At 32.8% G+C, this 17,615-nt stretch overlaps 1 protein-coding gene across 4 annotated transcripts in view; it reads right to left on the bottom strand.

Moving 5' to 3' along the window:
* Nucleotides 1-17,615, bottom strand: part of Fstl5 (follistatin like 5) — a 575,824-nt gene that overhangs the window by 444,148 nt on the left and 114,061 nt on the right. The window lies entirely within an intron of this gene.

Genomic DNA, 17,615 nt, shown 5'->3' with positions numbered 1-17,615 from the left:
TATATATATAACATATATATAACATATATATATATAACATATATATACATATATTACAGAATAATAAAAGGCTAATGAGTAATAGTTATTCATGCCTATTTAATTTTCATTCCATTTAATATCAATAGATAGTAATATTTTCTAAATTATAGTCAAATCAATATTAATTATAAAATATTTACAACAATAATTATTTAAAAATAAATAAAGTGAAAACTCACTTTAAAGTGGTATAAATACTGACTTTACTTCAATTTATGTTAGAATTTATGTTTTTATTTTAAGGCTAATGTTGACAATATGTTTTTCATTAAAAGGTTGCTACAGTTAAATCTGAACATCAACTTGGCATCTTCTTTACTAGTTACAAAATAACCTCAAAATATTAGGTTTTTCAAGTTTTAAATTAGATATTCTGTAACTTCTCAGTTAACATTCAAACACAGTTTAGTCTCCTTGAAATTTCAGGATCTCAACTAAAATAATTTTAAAACAGATTCCAAATAAAATATCAAATATTAAATATATATTTAATCTAGATTTAAATTAATACCAATCAAAATTTTCAGTAAAAATCTTATGTTGTTGTGACCATTAATCTAAAATTTTAAACTCAATAAAAAATCTCTTAAGTTATACATATATATGTATAACTTATGTATGCATTATTATATGTATATTATTAATCAATGTACTAAATACTGGCAATCTGAAAGATTATATATTATATGCTAAATTTCCTATATATATTGATACACATGTAGTTTTATCATCATATATAGTCATTTCACATATAGTTTATTTCATATATATAATTTTATACAAGAATACCATGTACTTTGAGGATATTCACCCAAATTTCTTCTTCTTGTCACTATTGCTGTTCCTATTGTTTCTCTAGTATAATCTTGCTTCTAGGTTTATTTCACATACATAAATGATTTCTTGTATATATAAAATGTTGGACACAAAACTGAAAGAAAACAGTAGCATTTATCTTTCTGTATCTGCCTCATTACCCTCAGTATTACACTATCCAATGGAATCCATGGTCCTGCAAACAACGTAATTGTATTCCTCCTTATGACTCTAGAAAACACTATTGTAATATACCCAACATCATTTTTATGAATACATTTTTATTCATAATACATTTAGGCAAATTTCAGATGTTTGGTATTTAAAAATGTTTTTAATAAACATGGATGTACTAGTGTCTAAGTAATGTGATGTATTAAATTTCTTTGAGCACCTTAAACTAGTTTGATAGTTATATTTTTCAATTTTGTGCTATCTTTATATGCATTCCTGTTGTATCTAAACTAATTTGCATTCCCACTTGCCCCATATAGTTCCTGCTTTCTCTGCAATAGTATTTACATTTAATTATTTTCTTAATAGACAGCCATTCACACTAGAGTAAGTTGAAACTTGATTACAACTTTAATTTCAATTCCTTTAATAATGGAGGATATTACCCATTTTTCATGTTTATTGGTTATTAGTATTTCATCTTTATAGTTGAATGTTCACTTTATTAACTCATTTACTGATTGAAATATCTGAAAAGTGTAGTGGTTTAATTTTTATAGTTATATATATTCTTATAATATATTATAGATATTAATCTATTATCCTATAAAGCAGACAAAGACTTTTTCTCCATTTCTCACTCTGTTTCTTTACTCTGGATAATTCCTTTGGTTGTGCAAATGCCTTTAATTTCAGGTGATCCCATTAGTACATTTGGGAGGTTATGTACTGGGGTATACACAGGCTTATGTCTATCCTTAAATGTTCAATATTTTCCTCTACAATTTTAAAATTTCCAGTGCTTATAAAACATTAGCTGACCTATTAGCATTTTTAATATCTGGAAAAATTCTGATTTCATTTTATTCTTTTACATGTGGAAAAGCTATTTTCCCCCACAACGTTTGTTGAAAAGTCTTTTTTACTTCAGTTATTTGTTTTGGTGATCATTGTCAAAATTTACATGGCTTTCTTTAATTGCTGGTTTATCTCTTTATTTTCTGGTTTATTCTGTTGTCTACATGCCTGTTTCTTGCTATTTCTTGTACAGTATAATACTTTTTGTGACTATGTCTCCATAATATAGATATTTGCTGATTTCTTTATGATTAATTATCCTTATTTACTCAGAATTGTTTAAATATGCAAAGTTTTTTGCTTCCACATGAATTTTGTGATTTCTTTGTGTCTATTTTATTGTAAAGAATCACATTGGCATATTGACTAGAATGGTTTGAATCTATAGATTGCTTTTTGAAATACAGCAATGTCGACAATATTGAATCTACTGATCCATGCCCATGATTGTTCTTTGATATTATAGCTTTTTCAATTTCTTTCTTTGGTTTTTACAATTTTTCACTGTATTAAGCTTCTCCAATACTGGATTTCCATATAAAGAGTTTAAATGGGAAAACCTTATAATTCAGTAAATTTGTTAACTCAACCTACCTGGAATTAATTTGCATGTCTAAGGAAAGTTTACACAAGAGTAAAAAAAGTGTTGAGTCCAACATGACTGGATTAGATAAAGTAGACAGAGTTCAATAGAAGGTGCTATCAGGGAGGCCATAAAAACATTTATAAGGATTTTGGATTTTAGTCTGAAACCATTAAGAGATCTTTGAACATCTCATTCTAAGCAAGTAATATTATCAGAATGACATTTAAATACAACCACAATGATTTTGATCATTTCTTTAAGATAGTTTGAGAAAGGCAATAATAGAATAACAAAGTAGGGACCAAGAATATATTTTGTGGTAACAGTTAGATGATGTCAATGGCATAGAATAATATGGCACTGGATATGAAGCATCTTCTCAGACTTGGCACAATGACGAATAGATTACAACAAGGAGACAAGGATATTGCCAAGGAAATGGGCTCAGTAAAGAACCAAGCTATTTCTAGCCTGATAAGTTAGGACTCAAAAATAAGCATCTTTATCATTTTTCATTTTTTTAGCTCTGTACACTTGGGTTTTTTTGAAGTCTATGGTTTTGCCTATAAGGGTTTCATACCACTTATTTGAGTATCAACTTCCTACAAACTTTAGTGAATGTACCAGACATTCTTGCTTTGAGAACCATTGCCATCCTTGATATAAAGAGTTACAGATTTATATTCTCTGTAAAACTGCAACATCAAACTTCTACTTAAAGTTTCTACATACAAACATTCCACCACTGCTGGTGGGAGTTCAATTTTTTACAACCACTACGAAAGTCTCTTTGTCAGGTTCTCAGAAGACAGGAAATAATTCTACCTCAAGATCCAGCTATACCAATCCTGGGCATATACCCAAAGGATGCTCTACCATCTCACAAGGACACTTGTCCAACCATGTTCATAGCATCTTCATTTGTAATAGCCAGACCTGAAAACAATCTAGATATTTCTCAACTGGAGAACAGAAACAGAAAAAATGTGATTCATTTATATAATGGAATACTACTCAGTCACACAAATAAGGATACACTGAATTCCATGGGCAAATGGATGAAACTAAAAAATAACAGAATATCCTGAGAGAGGTTATGCAGACCCAAAGGATATACATGGTGTGTACTCACTTATGAGTGGGTATTAGCCATAAAGTTAAAGATAAACATGCTATAATCAACATATCCAAGAAACCAAATAACAAAGAAGGAACAGTGGAAGATATCTGAATCATTCTCAGAATGGGAAACAAAATAAATATCTGAGTTTGATGGAATGAGGAAAATGGGTACAAGAGGAGATGATGGGGAGGGTCAGGTGGGAAAATCATATGTAGGGAGAAGAAGGGAGAAAGATGAGGGATTGGCCTGGGGGTGTCAATCTCTCAGATATTCCAGAGTCTTAGAATCAGGAGAGACTCCAGAAGGTCTAAAGAGGCAACTGTAGCTAAGATTCCTAGAAGTTTACAATATGGATCTTGAAGAGGCTGCTTCCTACAACCAGTTAGAACTCCCAGTAGAAGGATAAGGACAGCCACTCACCCACAAAGTTTATGTCACAAAATATGTCCTTTCTATAAGGTGAGCAGGGGCAAAGATAGAACATAGACTGAGCGAATGGCCAAGAAATGACTGCCCCAAATTTAGACCCATCTCATAGGCAAGAACCAATCCCTGACACTGACACTATCAATTATATTGTTATCCTTGCAGACAGAAACCTAGCATAACTGTCTTCTAAGAGATTCCACACAGCAGCCAATGGAAAAAGATACAGAGACACTCCAAACATTAAATGGAGCTAAGTAAGTCTTAGAGAAAAACTGGAAGAAAGATTGAGGGACCGAAAGAAGAGAGGGATTCCACAGGAAGACCAACAGAGACGACTAACCTGGACCCTTGTGGCCTTCCAGAGACTGAATCACCAACCGAATGGCAAGCATAGGCCAGATCTAGGTCTCCTGCATATATGTAGCAGATGAACAACTTGTTCTTCATGAGGGTCTTCCAAACAACTGGAATAGAGTCTGTCCCTGAGCCTGTTGCCTGCTTACCTGCCTGTCTGCCTGCCTGAGTGCATATGAATCCTTCACCCCTAAATGGACAGACTTGCATGACCTCAGTGGGAGAGGAAGTGCCTAGTCCCAGCTTAATTTCTGTGGGGGGGGGGGGGCAAGAGGGCAAGAGTTTGATCCCCAGAGGCGGGCTTCCCTTCTCAAAAGAAAAGGGGAAGCAGGATTGAGGGAGGACATGTGTTGGGGGCTCTGGGAGGAATAGAATGTCTGACATTGGCTTGTAAAGAGGAAAAAATCAATGAATTTAATTAAAAACGTTTCTACCTACAATTTTGACATCTGTATCTAGATATTAATAATGTGGCTGATTGATCACATCCAATGGACGTGTTGATCTTTTGTATATTGGCCATCACAAAATAGGTAGAAGTAACATCTGCAACATTCCATGAGATTAAACATTATCACTCTTTCTTTTGAAACATAATAGACTGGAATGTATTTTGGATTATTTTTTGATGGGTAAAGGTCATTGTGACCTTATTCCAAAATCCTGATATAATAGGAGACATTGTAATACAATCTGCTTAGCTATCACGAGAAACAATAGAACACATAGAATGCACAGAACCTTAGGAATACATGATGGAAGAAAAGACCTAGTGCTAACCAGAGAAATAAGTGCTCTCATAGGAAGAAAAATCACACCATTGTAACAACTTATCTTGTACATACATACAATGAGATATACATACACACATATGTGTGTTATATAATCTTGGATTTTTTCATCTTTACTATAAAATGGTAACATTGCTATAGAAATAGTGGAGAGAAAGTAATAGTCTTTCTCTGACTTAGCTAATTTGCAACTAAATCCATTTCTCTCTAATTTCTGCCTAATACTTTAAAAATATAGTGAGACAAGATAAAGATAATGAAACATTGTTTCCAAGAATGAACGATTCTTAAGGTCTAGAATACATGGGGCACTATTTCAAGAAAATACATGCTGTTTAAAATCTTTAGCCTCTATATAAATAACCACAGTCTTTATTCAGAGAAGAAAGATAAATCGAATGTTCTAGAATTAAGTATTTAAAATTAGGACAAATATAAAGTTTAATTACACAGTGAAATAAAATGGAAAGATAGGAAATTTTAGGATTAAAAACCATGAGAGCAAGGAATCATAGAGTCTCAGTTAATGCATTATTTATGAAGTAAGTTTTCAATTATATAGATTCTTCTTGGAGGTCAAGTACAATTATCTCCTTAAAATACCCATTAGAATTATTGAGCTAGGTGGAATCATTGCCTTCAGATAAATACTATTTTGTTTCTCATGTGGGTTTAGATGTAATATTGGAATTATTCAAATAAGGAAAAGGATACTATCAAATGTACATGCTGATAAAAAATTTTATCAGAAAGCTAACTAGTAGAGAATGACTTGAGTTTTGTGATTTATTCACAAAACTTGTTTCATTTTATCTAGTTATCATTTAGTTTTATGTTGTTACTACTATTTTTTTACATACTACAGTAGAATTTGACAACATCTGCATAATGGAAGAAAAATAAAATAAAGAAAATGGCAACATTACTGACTTTCTATTATTATTGATACAGAACATAAGTAGAAAAAATGTGATAGAAGAAACACAATATATGGGGGGAAAGCTGAGGTATGCAGGCCTTATCAATTAATTGAGTAAGTTGAATATAATATTATTTTTATTTAATGAGAGAAGTGATTAGCTCAATATTGAAGATTGAGTTGTTTGCCAAATTTCAAGAATCTGACAGTGACTTAAATATACTATTTCATAAGCAGAAGAATCACAAACCTTATGGCTTAGTGTTCTTGAGCCAATCCTGACTGGTTTCATCAAAGATGATTTTGATACATAACTATGCTTGTATTATATGAGTTCAAATAGGCCAAACAGACATTGACACTGTGTTTAGCTGTACAATATATTAATACATGTTTATATAAATCTGTTTTAATATGGCTTCCAAATATTTTCTGATATGGCAATCAATTTTGAAATAATTATATTTTCCTGCCTATAAAATGCATTAATAGGAACACAACTCATTTTTCACTTTGTCTTGCAGTATTTCTTAGAAAAATTGTAAAGTATTGCAATATTGTAATATAAACAGACACCATAAAAATATAAACCAGAGGTTAAAGTAGCCAACAATCTTTGTGTCATGAACTGATTGATAATTATTTAATGATTATACTTTCCTAGGAATTTAGCTATTATTTTTAAATCCCAAGCCTTTGATAATGTTATCTTATATATTTGAGACCATTTTTATGAAAAAAAAAACATTCAAAAATAAATTGAATGGAATGATAAATTCAGAAGAATCACTTGGATATAAACAAGAAACTCTTAATTTTTTTTAAAACAATTAAGTCAATGTAAAAATACCTAACATAAAATAATCAGAGATTGGTTATAATGTTTTGATTCAACAAAGAATTTGCATGCCCAAATGCTAACGGTCCTTGTCCCCACTTGGTTTCTGATCAATCAATAAAGATGCCAAAAGCCAATGGCTTGGCATGTGATGGGACACATAAAGTTGTGCAGGCAAGGACTGAGAAAAGAATGGGAGAGAATCTCCATGATGTGGGGTAGAACAATGGAACACAGGAGCAGAAGAAGATAAAGCCAACCAGCCATGTGAGATTTCATGTAAGTGGCCACTGACCACTTCCCAGATTGGGCCTGGGGTAGGAGGGGAAGGTTGTGGAGTGCCCAGCCTTTGAGGTAGCAAAGGCATTTTAAAAAATAAGCTGTGTGTGCGCCTTTCATTTGAAGATTCAAAGATAGCTTCTGGGCATGTACCTGCATGTGATCTGTTAGGAGCCAAAGTGGTATAGCCAAAACTCACCACTACAGAAAATTAACTCTGTTGGCACATATAATTGTTTTATAAGGAAATCTATGAAAACTAGTTAATAACCACATATACCAAGCCATGCTGAAATTTTTTAACGTAGCATATTGTTATCAAAATAGAAAATATAATTAAGACTAATGATTATCAACATTTTAATTTATAGCATAAGACTTATTATTATAGTAGGATAATTAGCTTTAGTTTGTTCTCAAAATTTTGATGTCAATTATTTATTTCCCAAAAAGATGCCACCAAAAAAATCTAAAGTTCTGCTGAACACATACATGTATCATGTATTTATTTCCATATACTGTAGAGCATAAAGATTGTTAAAACTATTGGTGTTACAATGCTTTGAAGTTTATAAATTCATAGAAGTGATCAATAGGAGAGTTATTTAGTATAATTAAGTTATTACAATTTGTTAATACAATTATTTTTTAACATTCCAACATATGAATATACCAAAATACACAAGTTTTTTCACCTGCTCTTCTGACTATTATCTCAATAACATTAATCTTGCTACAGTTAATTTGATTATAAAATTCCTGTCAAATAAAGCACATGAGTAAGTATGAAATATCTCTGACTTACTTAAATACTATTATAAAAAAACTGCCAGTAAAGTATTAATTTAATTATAATTTTATTATATTTCATTTCAAATAAGAGTTTTTCTTGACATTTCAATGATGTACCTTTTCCACTGTCCCATGAGTAAGACTTTCTTTAGTTTCTTTAGTTAATTTCCAACAGCATCTCTACTGTTTGATTATCTTTACAGAGGATATTGCTTCCATTAATAACCCATTTGTGATCATGCCTGTCCCCATTAGTGGAAGGTTGATTTCATGGACTAGAGAACTCTGAAATCTCCATTTATAAACCCTCAGGTTTTGGCTTCACAATTCAATAGTTGAGTGGCAAGAAAAGGCACCCATGTACAACACACACATACACACACACACACACACACACACACGATGATAAGATATACCAATAAATGGTGAGCTTATACACTGTTTTGTAGTAAATTCATGGAGAATTGAGTGCCTCCTGTAATTTTGCCTGTGTGAAGGTAAAAAATAGGTAGTGAGAAACTGAAAATCTTTAAAGAGATGAGATTACAGGGGAAAGTATGTTCTTTACACAGTTAAGAGAAAGAGCAGAGGACATATCATTTTATTATATTCTCAGTGTTCTTTTTCATAGGTGGACCCTAACTTCATATATTCATATTTATGTGTTCAATATGGGAAAACCTATAGAAAAAAAATGAAAAGAAACTAGAAATGGTTCATTTTTAGTGGGGCTATCCTACGAGAAGGGGATAAAACAATAAAAACAATGATGTTTTTATTGGATATTTTATTTATGTACAATACAGATGCCATCCCCTTTTCCCATTTTCCCTCCCTAGAACCCCCTATCCTATAGCCCCTCCTCCTTTATGATTTTATACCATTTTGATTACATGAATGTATTAAGGTCAGTTCTAGGTTGAGGGTCTAGCAATACAAAGGATGCAAATAGTCAAGGAACAAGCAATACAATAAACACAAATAGTCAAAGAAAAAGCAAGGAATTAAACCCAGTTACATGAACACTCCCTTGGTCACTGTCTCTAAGGGCTTATAAGGGTGACCAAAGTATCTGAGCCTACTTCCCTGTCCTAGTCCAAGGTCATTTTCATATCTGAAGCCTACTTCCTTGTTCTAGCCCCAAATTTAGATTCCTGTCTGAAATTATTTCTTTGTTCTAGCCTAATGTCAGATTCCTGCCTCAAGCCTAATTCCTTGTCCTAGGCCAATGTCATATTTCTGTCAAGCAGCCCATTTTCTTGCTCTTGGCCCATGTCAGATTCTTGCCAAGCAGCCCAAAGGCTCTCTGCCTCTCCCCTTTTTTGATTTCATTAACAAGACTGAGCCATCAATCCAATATTGAAAATAACAGTCTTCATTTGGAAGTCTGGTTCTGGACATTTTTAGAGACATATATGGAAATTAGCTGCAGTTCTCTATGATGTTAACAAGAGATAAAGTTGGGATAGGATCTGGATTTCAAACAGGTGTTAGAACATGTGTTAAGGCTCTTTTAATTGTCAAATTAAAAATACTTTTGTTTCTTATACAGTATTTAACATAAGTTGCATTAATTGTACACCTTCTAATTGTGTTTGTGTTTTGAAATCCAGCCTGCCAGTTATAGAGGTCTATCAACCAGCTTTTATTTTAGTGCCCTGAGTATCACAGAACCTTGGTATTCTAAAAATAGCTTGCAAGTACTGGAAGAAATGAGTCAGGCTTTAAGCAGAAGCAAGAGGGTAGTGGGCTTAATTATTACTGGTATAACAGCTTTAATTACATTAATTGCTAGCACCACTGCTTCTGCAATTGCTGTGACACAAGAAGCCAGCTACTTTTTTTATTAATCATTTAGCAAAAACATTACTTATGTGTTGAATATACCAGAAGTTTTAAATAGGCATTTGGAAGAACAAATTGGTTCTCTTTATCCTATTCAAATTATTTGAAGGAGGTTCAGAATTTAAGGGTAAGGAGCCATCTTAAGTGTCATGCCAAATACCTTTGGATTCATGTTAGTTCTACATTTTACAATGGTAGTCATTATAATTTGGAAGAAGTTTAATGACACGTGTAGGTGCAGTGTATTTGGCATAATTCTAACACCTCTCAGGATGTTTTAAGGATACATAGAAAGCTTAGAATTTTAGGCTAAAACAAGAAAGTAGGCTTCAGACATGAAAATAACCTTGGACTAGGACAGGGAAGTAGGCTCTGATACTTTGGTCATCCTGATAAGGCCTTAGAGACGGTGATCAAGGGATTGTTCACATGATTGGGTTGCTTTTACTTTGACTATTTGTGTTTATTGTATTGCTTGTTTTTTGACTATTTGCATCTATTATATTGCTAGACCCTCAACCTAGCACTGACCTTAATACATGCATGTAATCAAAATGGTATAAAATCATAAAGGAGGAGGGGGTATAGAATAGGGGGTTCTAGGGAGGGAAAATGGGATGGCATCTGTATTGTACACAAATAAAATATCCAATAAAAAAAGAAAACAAAGAATGTTGCTCTGCTGAGTGTTGATGCAGTAGATACTGCAGATAAAATTACCCATGGCTTGAGGTCAGTATTTCCATTTTGCTCAAGCTTCAAAAATGGCATATACAACTTGATCATACTAGCTTTTTTTTGTCCTGGGAATACTTTTATTCCTGCTCATTGTGTTAAAGCTTTCCTTCAACAACATCAACATGTAGGCAGCCAAGTACGTGGCTTGAACCTGAAAATGGAAACCAAGACAGAATTATTAAATTAACAGAAAGGCAAGCTAAGGATGGGTAAGAGTCTTCACAGAACCTTACCAACCTAAGACAGAAGTGCATTTCTTTTGATAATGCCTATTCCATGACTAGTAAGAAAAGCATTCTTGTCAGAATGATTTTTATAACAGAATGATTTTATAACAGAATGTGCACATTTGTGAGCAGAAATTTTAAATTAGTATAGTGGTATGGGTATTTATAAGATGACAGAGGACTCACTAACTCACTAAAACTAATTATGCAAAAATCTATTGGGGAACTTAATACTTTGTATAAGTGTGTTTGTTTGTGTGTGTAAGGGAGAGAGAGAGACAGAGAGAGAGACAGAGACAGAGACAAAGAGAGACAGGGAGAGGCAGAGAGAGAGACAGAGACAGAGAGAGAGAGACAGAGAGAGACAGAGAGAGAAAGAGAGAGAATATGTGTAAAAAGGGAAATATTCTGGATATTTGGATAATGCTTTTCAATTATTCTAGGACAAGCTTCCTTCTAACTGTCTATGTTCATACACATAGACAAATGAGAATTCCCATTTGACTCTAATCATAAAAGTCCTTCTTTGTGATTAATGGTGGTGGATGTAGATATACCCAGCTGACAAGCTGCTGAAGTAAGTGAGAGTTAGGCTCAGCACTAGGCAGAACTTTCTCACTGCACCTCTAAAGCTCAATGAACATTGCAAAAGAAAAACTAAGAATTGGGGTTTGGGTTGAAGGGCTGTGAAATTCTGATTTCTGATAATGATAATTTTGTGTTCTAATAGTAACATTATTATTTACTATTATATTTTGATTTAAAATGTCAAAATGTAAAATTAAATTCACCTGGTGATAAAATTATATTTTCTATTCTTCTGAATATTCACATTCAGTTAATTATTAGAGCTGAGTCTATTTGCTAAAGATCCCCAAATGAAATAAGCATAACAATTACTCTAACAGCTTTGCAGTGTACTTTAGTAATAAGAAACATAGTGTTGATTTTCTAGCATAAATAATTAAAGGATTTATAATAAGTGATAATGTAATCACTAATTAATGTATTTGTCATGGAAATTGGTGATACTACATGATCTTAAACTCAGCCATTCACATTATAATTTCTTCTATATTTCCTTTGTAAGAATTTGAGTTTGTAATTTACGAAGTTTGTAGACAGTTGTTGAGCAGTTACTGTTATAATAATAAAACCATCAGACTTTTTTCAAAGTCCATAATAAAGGTATAACATTGTTTACATACTAATATGCTTTTTAATGGTTACAAATAAAATTTATTATTGAGACTATGTTTTGTGAAAGAAAAAAGTTGTTCGCTAGTGTACAAAATATAACATTATTTTCTAGATATCAATGGCCAGACCACAGTACTACAAAATAACCTATGCAGTGCAAGTCCAGAGGCTTTCTGGAAAAGAATGGAGTGAGAAAAGCTAGGAGCATGTAGTATGAGCACAAACACACAAAATGTCAATCTGCCTACACAGAAAGATGATTTAACATCTATAAACAAAAAAGATTGAGACTCAGTGGCATTTAAAGTGATGACAGGTTGTACTGCTACTTTCCCAAATCAGTACAATCTCTGACTCCATTCTTGATACTTTTCCTTATGGCAACAGAAAGATGCAGAGCTCACCCTTATCCAAGAAGCTTATTTTTGAAATTGAAGACTACCATTACAAAAAGGCACAATTTGTGATGATGCAGAGAGCTGCTGACCATGGGACTCTAGTTGATACAAAGCCTACATCTGAGACTCAAACACCATCCAAAGGATAGAAAGATCCAAAGAGGCAAAAACAGGATGTATGTCACAAAATGTCTATTTCTGACAGTGAAGCTTAACTCATGAACTAGTGATGATATGGTTGACCAAACAAAGCCTGAATACTGACAGTGCTTATTTCAATCCCAATGCATGTAGGGAAATCCCACAAGACTCCACTCCTCTATGAAAAGCCACAGGCAAATAATTTCTTCTAAAAAAGTGAAAATCAGCTATAGTTTGAGAGAAGCTCCCTAATTGATTATCAAAGACCTATGCAAACACACAAACTACAAGATTACAAACACACAGATATGAGCAACAGTATATGAAATCAGAGGTTGCATTTCTATATTAATGTGTGTTTATTTGTGTATGTGTGTGCTGTGTGTGTGTGTGTGTGTGTGTGTGTGTGTGTGTGTGTGTGTAATAATTTTAAAGAAGACATGAGTTAGAGAAGATCATGGTTAAGAAATATGAAAAAGACTTGAGGGATGAAGAAAAATGATACAAAGGGTACACATAGGTGAATACTATTTTAAAAGAAGAAAAGTAATGATAGTAAGACATTAGTCTTACAATGTATTAGTTGATTTTCACACATTATTTTTATAATCTAGTAGGTGATTTTTAAGTTTATTTCATTTACATCTTAATTTCAAGTATGCAAAAATCTTAGGTTAGTTTTTCCTACCTAGTCCTCACAGCCTAGGCACCAATGGGAATCAAACAAAGGGGTTTTTATGAAGTTAGAGTAAAAAAATGTATTTTTCAAATTACCATAAAGAATTATGATTTGCACACTTGGGATCTTCATAAAATAAACAAGAAAATTTAACAATATCCCTTTGCCAACTTGGCAGGTGGGTAGAAATGCTACCATTAAATTAAGCTAAATTTTATACTAAGGTGAGTGACATCAAGGGAATTATCTTTACAACTACCTATGATAAAGCTTCTGTTCTCAAAAACTTTACCATCTGCATGAAGTGGTTAGGGAAAAGAAAACTCAAACTACATGGGTAGACCTCAGTAACATTAAAGAAGAAGATATAATTTTGCTTACCAAGAATTCACCTGACATCAGTACTATTTGCTTACTCTTTCAGAAAAGGTGAATTTCACAAGACAATTTACGACTAGAAAATTTCATGCATAGTTTCACAAACTTTTTTGAGGTTTTTAAGTTAAAGTTTCTGCAAATATGAGTATTCATAAATAATAAAAATGTTGAAAAAGCACTTTTTATATTGATTTATGATAATTGTATAAATTAAATATACCTATAATTAAAAGACATAGCTGAAATTAAAATATAGAATAAAACAATAAACAAAAACCATCTGTGAATAAATAAATAAATCTATAGGCATCTCTTATTACACACAATTTAGAGTAGGGACAAAATGCTTTGAAACAATGAAAATTAAAATTTGCAGAAAGTTGACATAATACCAAAGCCACTGAAATAGGAGACACCAATTTAATCACTTAGTAGTGTGAGGTTTATCTTTCTTGTTGTTTTGTTTGTTTGTTTAGTTTTTTTATTCTAAAATGTAGAGTTGAAAGATTCTAGTGAAGATCTTGTAAAAACTGCAATAAAATACATAGGAAATAGAATATTTCCTTATTTGTGTGGGTGATCAATAGAAATGTATTGATACAGGAGAAAGAAGAAAGTTTAAAGAGAAGGGATTTGTACTTTGACTAGGAAAATAAGAGGAGGGAGGAGGAATGGAGAGAAGATGTGAAGAGGGAGGGACATGAGCTGCTAGAGAGGGTAGGTAAGAAGGAAAAGAACACTAAGAATATTTGAAAATACCATATGGAAATCTATTTTATAAGCTTCCTAAAAGCATGGATTTTTTTTTAAATGTAATTGAGTTTCCCTATTCAAAAAAATGGATAATGCTGTGGTACCAAGTCATAAGTTGTCAAACAAAAGAAGCCTAGTGTCAGATTGGGATACCTCTCAGAGACAATAAAAAATACAAAGTAATTAGGATATATTCATAATTCCCCAAGCCCCTCCTTCTCCCTTTTTCAACCCCCACTCCAGCTTTTTGTGTCTTTTTCTCCCTTTACATCCACTGAGTCCAATCAGTGCTGCCCAGACAAATTCTCCTCCCAGAGACCAGAAAAACAACAAAAGTTATTGTCATTGCTCTTAGTTACACACCAATATTTGATGATATAATGTGATTGCTGGAAACACTACCACTTTCTTTGATCATAGGACATAAAGAATTCAAATTGGGACTGAATTGGAAGCATTTATCCTGCTGGTTGGCTAGTTTGCATAATGCTAGATGATTATATGGGACGAGGAAAGACATCAGCAGTATTTCACAGCTGTGACCATTGAGAAATACAGTAATGATCAGCTTGGCAAGACATGCTCCATTGATGGAGGGAATGTCATGGAGCTAACCAGAAACATTTTCACTGGACTCAAGGCCTTATCTACAGAAAGAAATTCAAGGTACAATAAATGTAGAATTTGCAGCTTAGAGGTCAAAGGCCCTATGAAAATTAAGTTTATAAAAGAATATATTGTAATTGTTTTCTAAATACTTATCTTTAAAACTATAGACTATCTCAACTCTCATCCCTTATCAGAAAATCTTCATTATGTAGCAAATAGCAGTTAATTCATATTCATAACTGTTCAAACTACAGAAGATAAGTGACTTAAAACTGTTTCGGTATTAATGATACTTCTTTACCACACACTCTCTTTATAAGGTTCAGGAAACTCAAAAAAGATGGGTAAGAAAGATAGTAAGAAACATAAGCCAGGGAAGATTTCTGTCAACTAATATCTTCTAGACATGACAGGGCCATAGCAATCAGTAAATCAGATCAGTGTTAGTTGCATATGAGAGACTTGGTCAATGTTGGGTCAATCAACATTTTAGCATAGAGAGGAAGGGCCTCACAAGGCCACACAGCATGATCAGGAGCAATGGATAGTTTATAGGCATTGTAAGGTATAGAGTGGGAGGAGGAGAGTCACTTTCTTTTGTGTTATCAGTCATAATGTATTGACCATGGTCCAGTGGATGGTGCTCTAAATATACACATAAATGGAGAGTGTTACTTAGACATGATTAGAAAGAAAAAGTAAAAGAAAAAGACAGGAAGGTGGGATTGGGGTGAAGGGAGAGACTGGGAGAAACTGTAGGTAGAAAGTCAGAGGTAGATGGGATCTAAATACTTATGTTTGAAATTTGCACACTCTGTATGAAATTCTGACACTATGAGTAAAAATTTAATACATTATTTGTCCTGCCCTCCATGTATACCTACATTTGTTTTAATAGGTTTGGCCTCCACAGACTCATGTGTTTGAATGCTTGCTTATAGGGAGTGGCACCATTAGGAGGTCTGGCCTTACTGGAGTAAATGTTGGTTTGCTGAAGGAAGAGTGTCATCCTGGGGGTTGGCACTGAAGTATCAGAAGCTCAAATCAGTTCTCTCCCTTCTGTGTGTGTATCAAGGTGTAGGAATCTCAACTCTTTCTTCAGAACTATGTCTACCTGAATGCAGCCATGTTTCCCACCATGATTATAATGGACTAAATCTGAACTGATGACAGTATCATGTTTCACTTTACATGGGTCATGAGTATCTGACCTCCACATTAAGCATTCCTGAATGAGCTCTGTAATGCTGAAAGTATTTCTTTTATGTATTAGTTTGAGTAAGCTTACAGAAAATTAGTTTTTATGACATTTTTATAATGTATACCATTAACCTTTGATATTTTCTTTTTCACAATCCTTGTTTGTCTCTACCAGTTCCTCATATCAGTTAAAATTCTCTTCCTCTTCCAAATATCTCTACTTCTGTTTTTATGTCATATATATATTTGTGTGTGTGTCTCCGTGGACTGCATGTGTATACAGATATTTCCATATATACATATATATCTTTTCATAAATATTTGGTTCATATGTAAGAGTGAACAAAAAATATTTTTCTGTATTTTGTTTTTCCCACTATTTATCCATTTCTTAAAAGAGATCAAGTTGAGATAAGATCAAGTTGAGATAAGAAAAAAATTCACAAATGTAAATAATAGAAGATTGAAAGAAGTTGATTATAAAGATACATATTTATTTATTTTCAGAAGAACGTAAATGATCATAAAGAGAAAGAATTTCTCTATTATCAGCCTTTCCATAACAACATTCTTTTTAAAAAGATGGCTGGATATTACTTTCTAAATGAGAGATAAATAAAGTACTTTTGACTTTTATATTGGCCTTTATTACACATATAGATTTAGGTATAGAAGCAACGTGACTACTTTCAATATTTTCAGTTTTCTGAATTGGAGCATACATGAGCTAAAGAGATGAATATAAGTGAGATAAAGTAATAAGAGCAGATGCTCTTCTCACTGATAACCCTGATTCAATTCCCAGCATGCAGAGGGCATTTCCCAACTGTCTATACCCCCAGCTCCAAGGGGATTGATGCTGTCTGCTCTTCCCCAAATGTACCAGGCTTGTTTGTTGGACACAGATATACAACAGGAAAATATGCATATACATAAAATTGCATATACATATATGTACATGTGTACTCTAGATGTAATTGTTCATGTGCCTGTTTGTGTGCATGTATGTATGCATATTCATATACATCATATACATACACATATCTATACATAATATAAATGTTTTTAAATATATTTAATTCATCATAATTTTCTCTATTAGTATAGGACATATTCTCTTGAAATATCAAAACTCATTCTTTAAATACTTTAAGTATTTAAGTATTTTTTTTGTAAATTACATGGGATCTTTCTTACCCTCATCTGTTATCTCCTTAGATTGACAATGCTTTTTCATTGGTTTTCTTTTCTTTTTCTTTTTTTCTTTTAAACTCATTCTTTAAATACTTTAAGTATTTAAGTATTTTTTTTGTAAATTACATGGTCTTTAGGTACAGTGGTCTAGTCTCTGGGAGAACTAGGTGGTTAGGCCAGCCTATGTTGTTCTTCCAATGGAGTTGCAATCAAGCTCTGCTCCTCCAGTCTTTCAGACAGCTCCCTCACCAG

This window comes from Arvicanthis niloticus, chromosome 4, assembly GCF_011762505.2.
Source record: "Arvicanthis niloticus isolate mArvNil1 chromosome 4, mArvNil1.pat.X, whole genome shotgun sequence".
NCBI classification, from domain to species: Eukaryota; Metazoa; Chordata; class Mammalia; order Rodentia; family Muridae; genus Arvicanthis; species Arvicanthis niloticus.
Note: the sequence above shows the minus strand (reverse complement) of the source record. Positions and strands in the feature narration are given on the sequence as shown.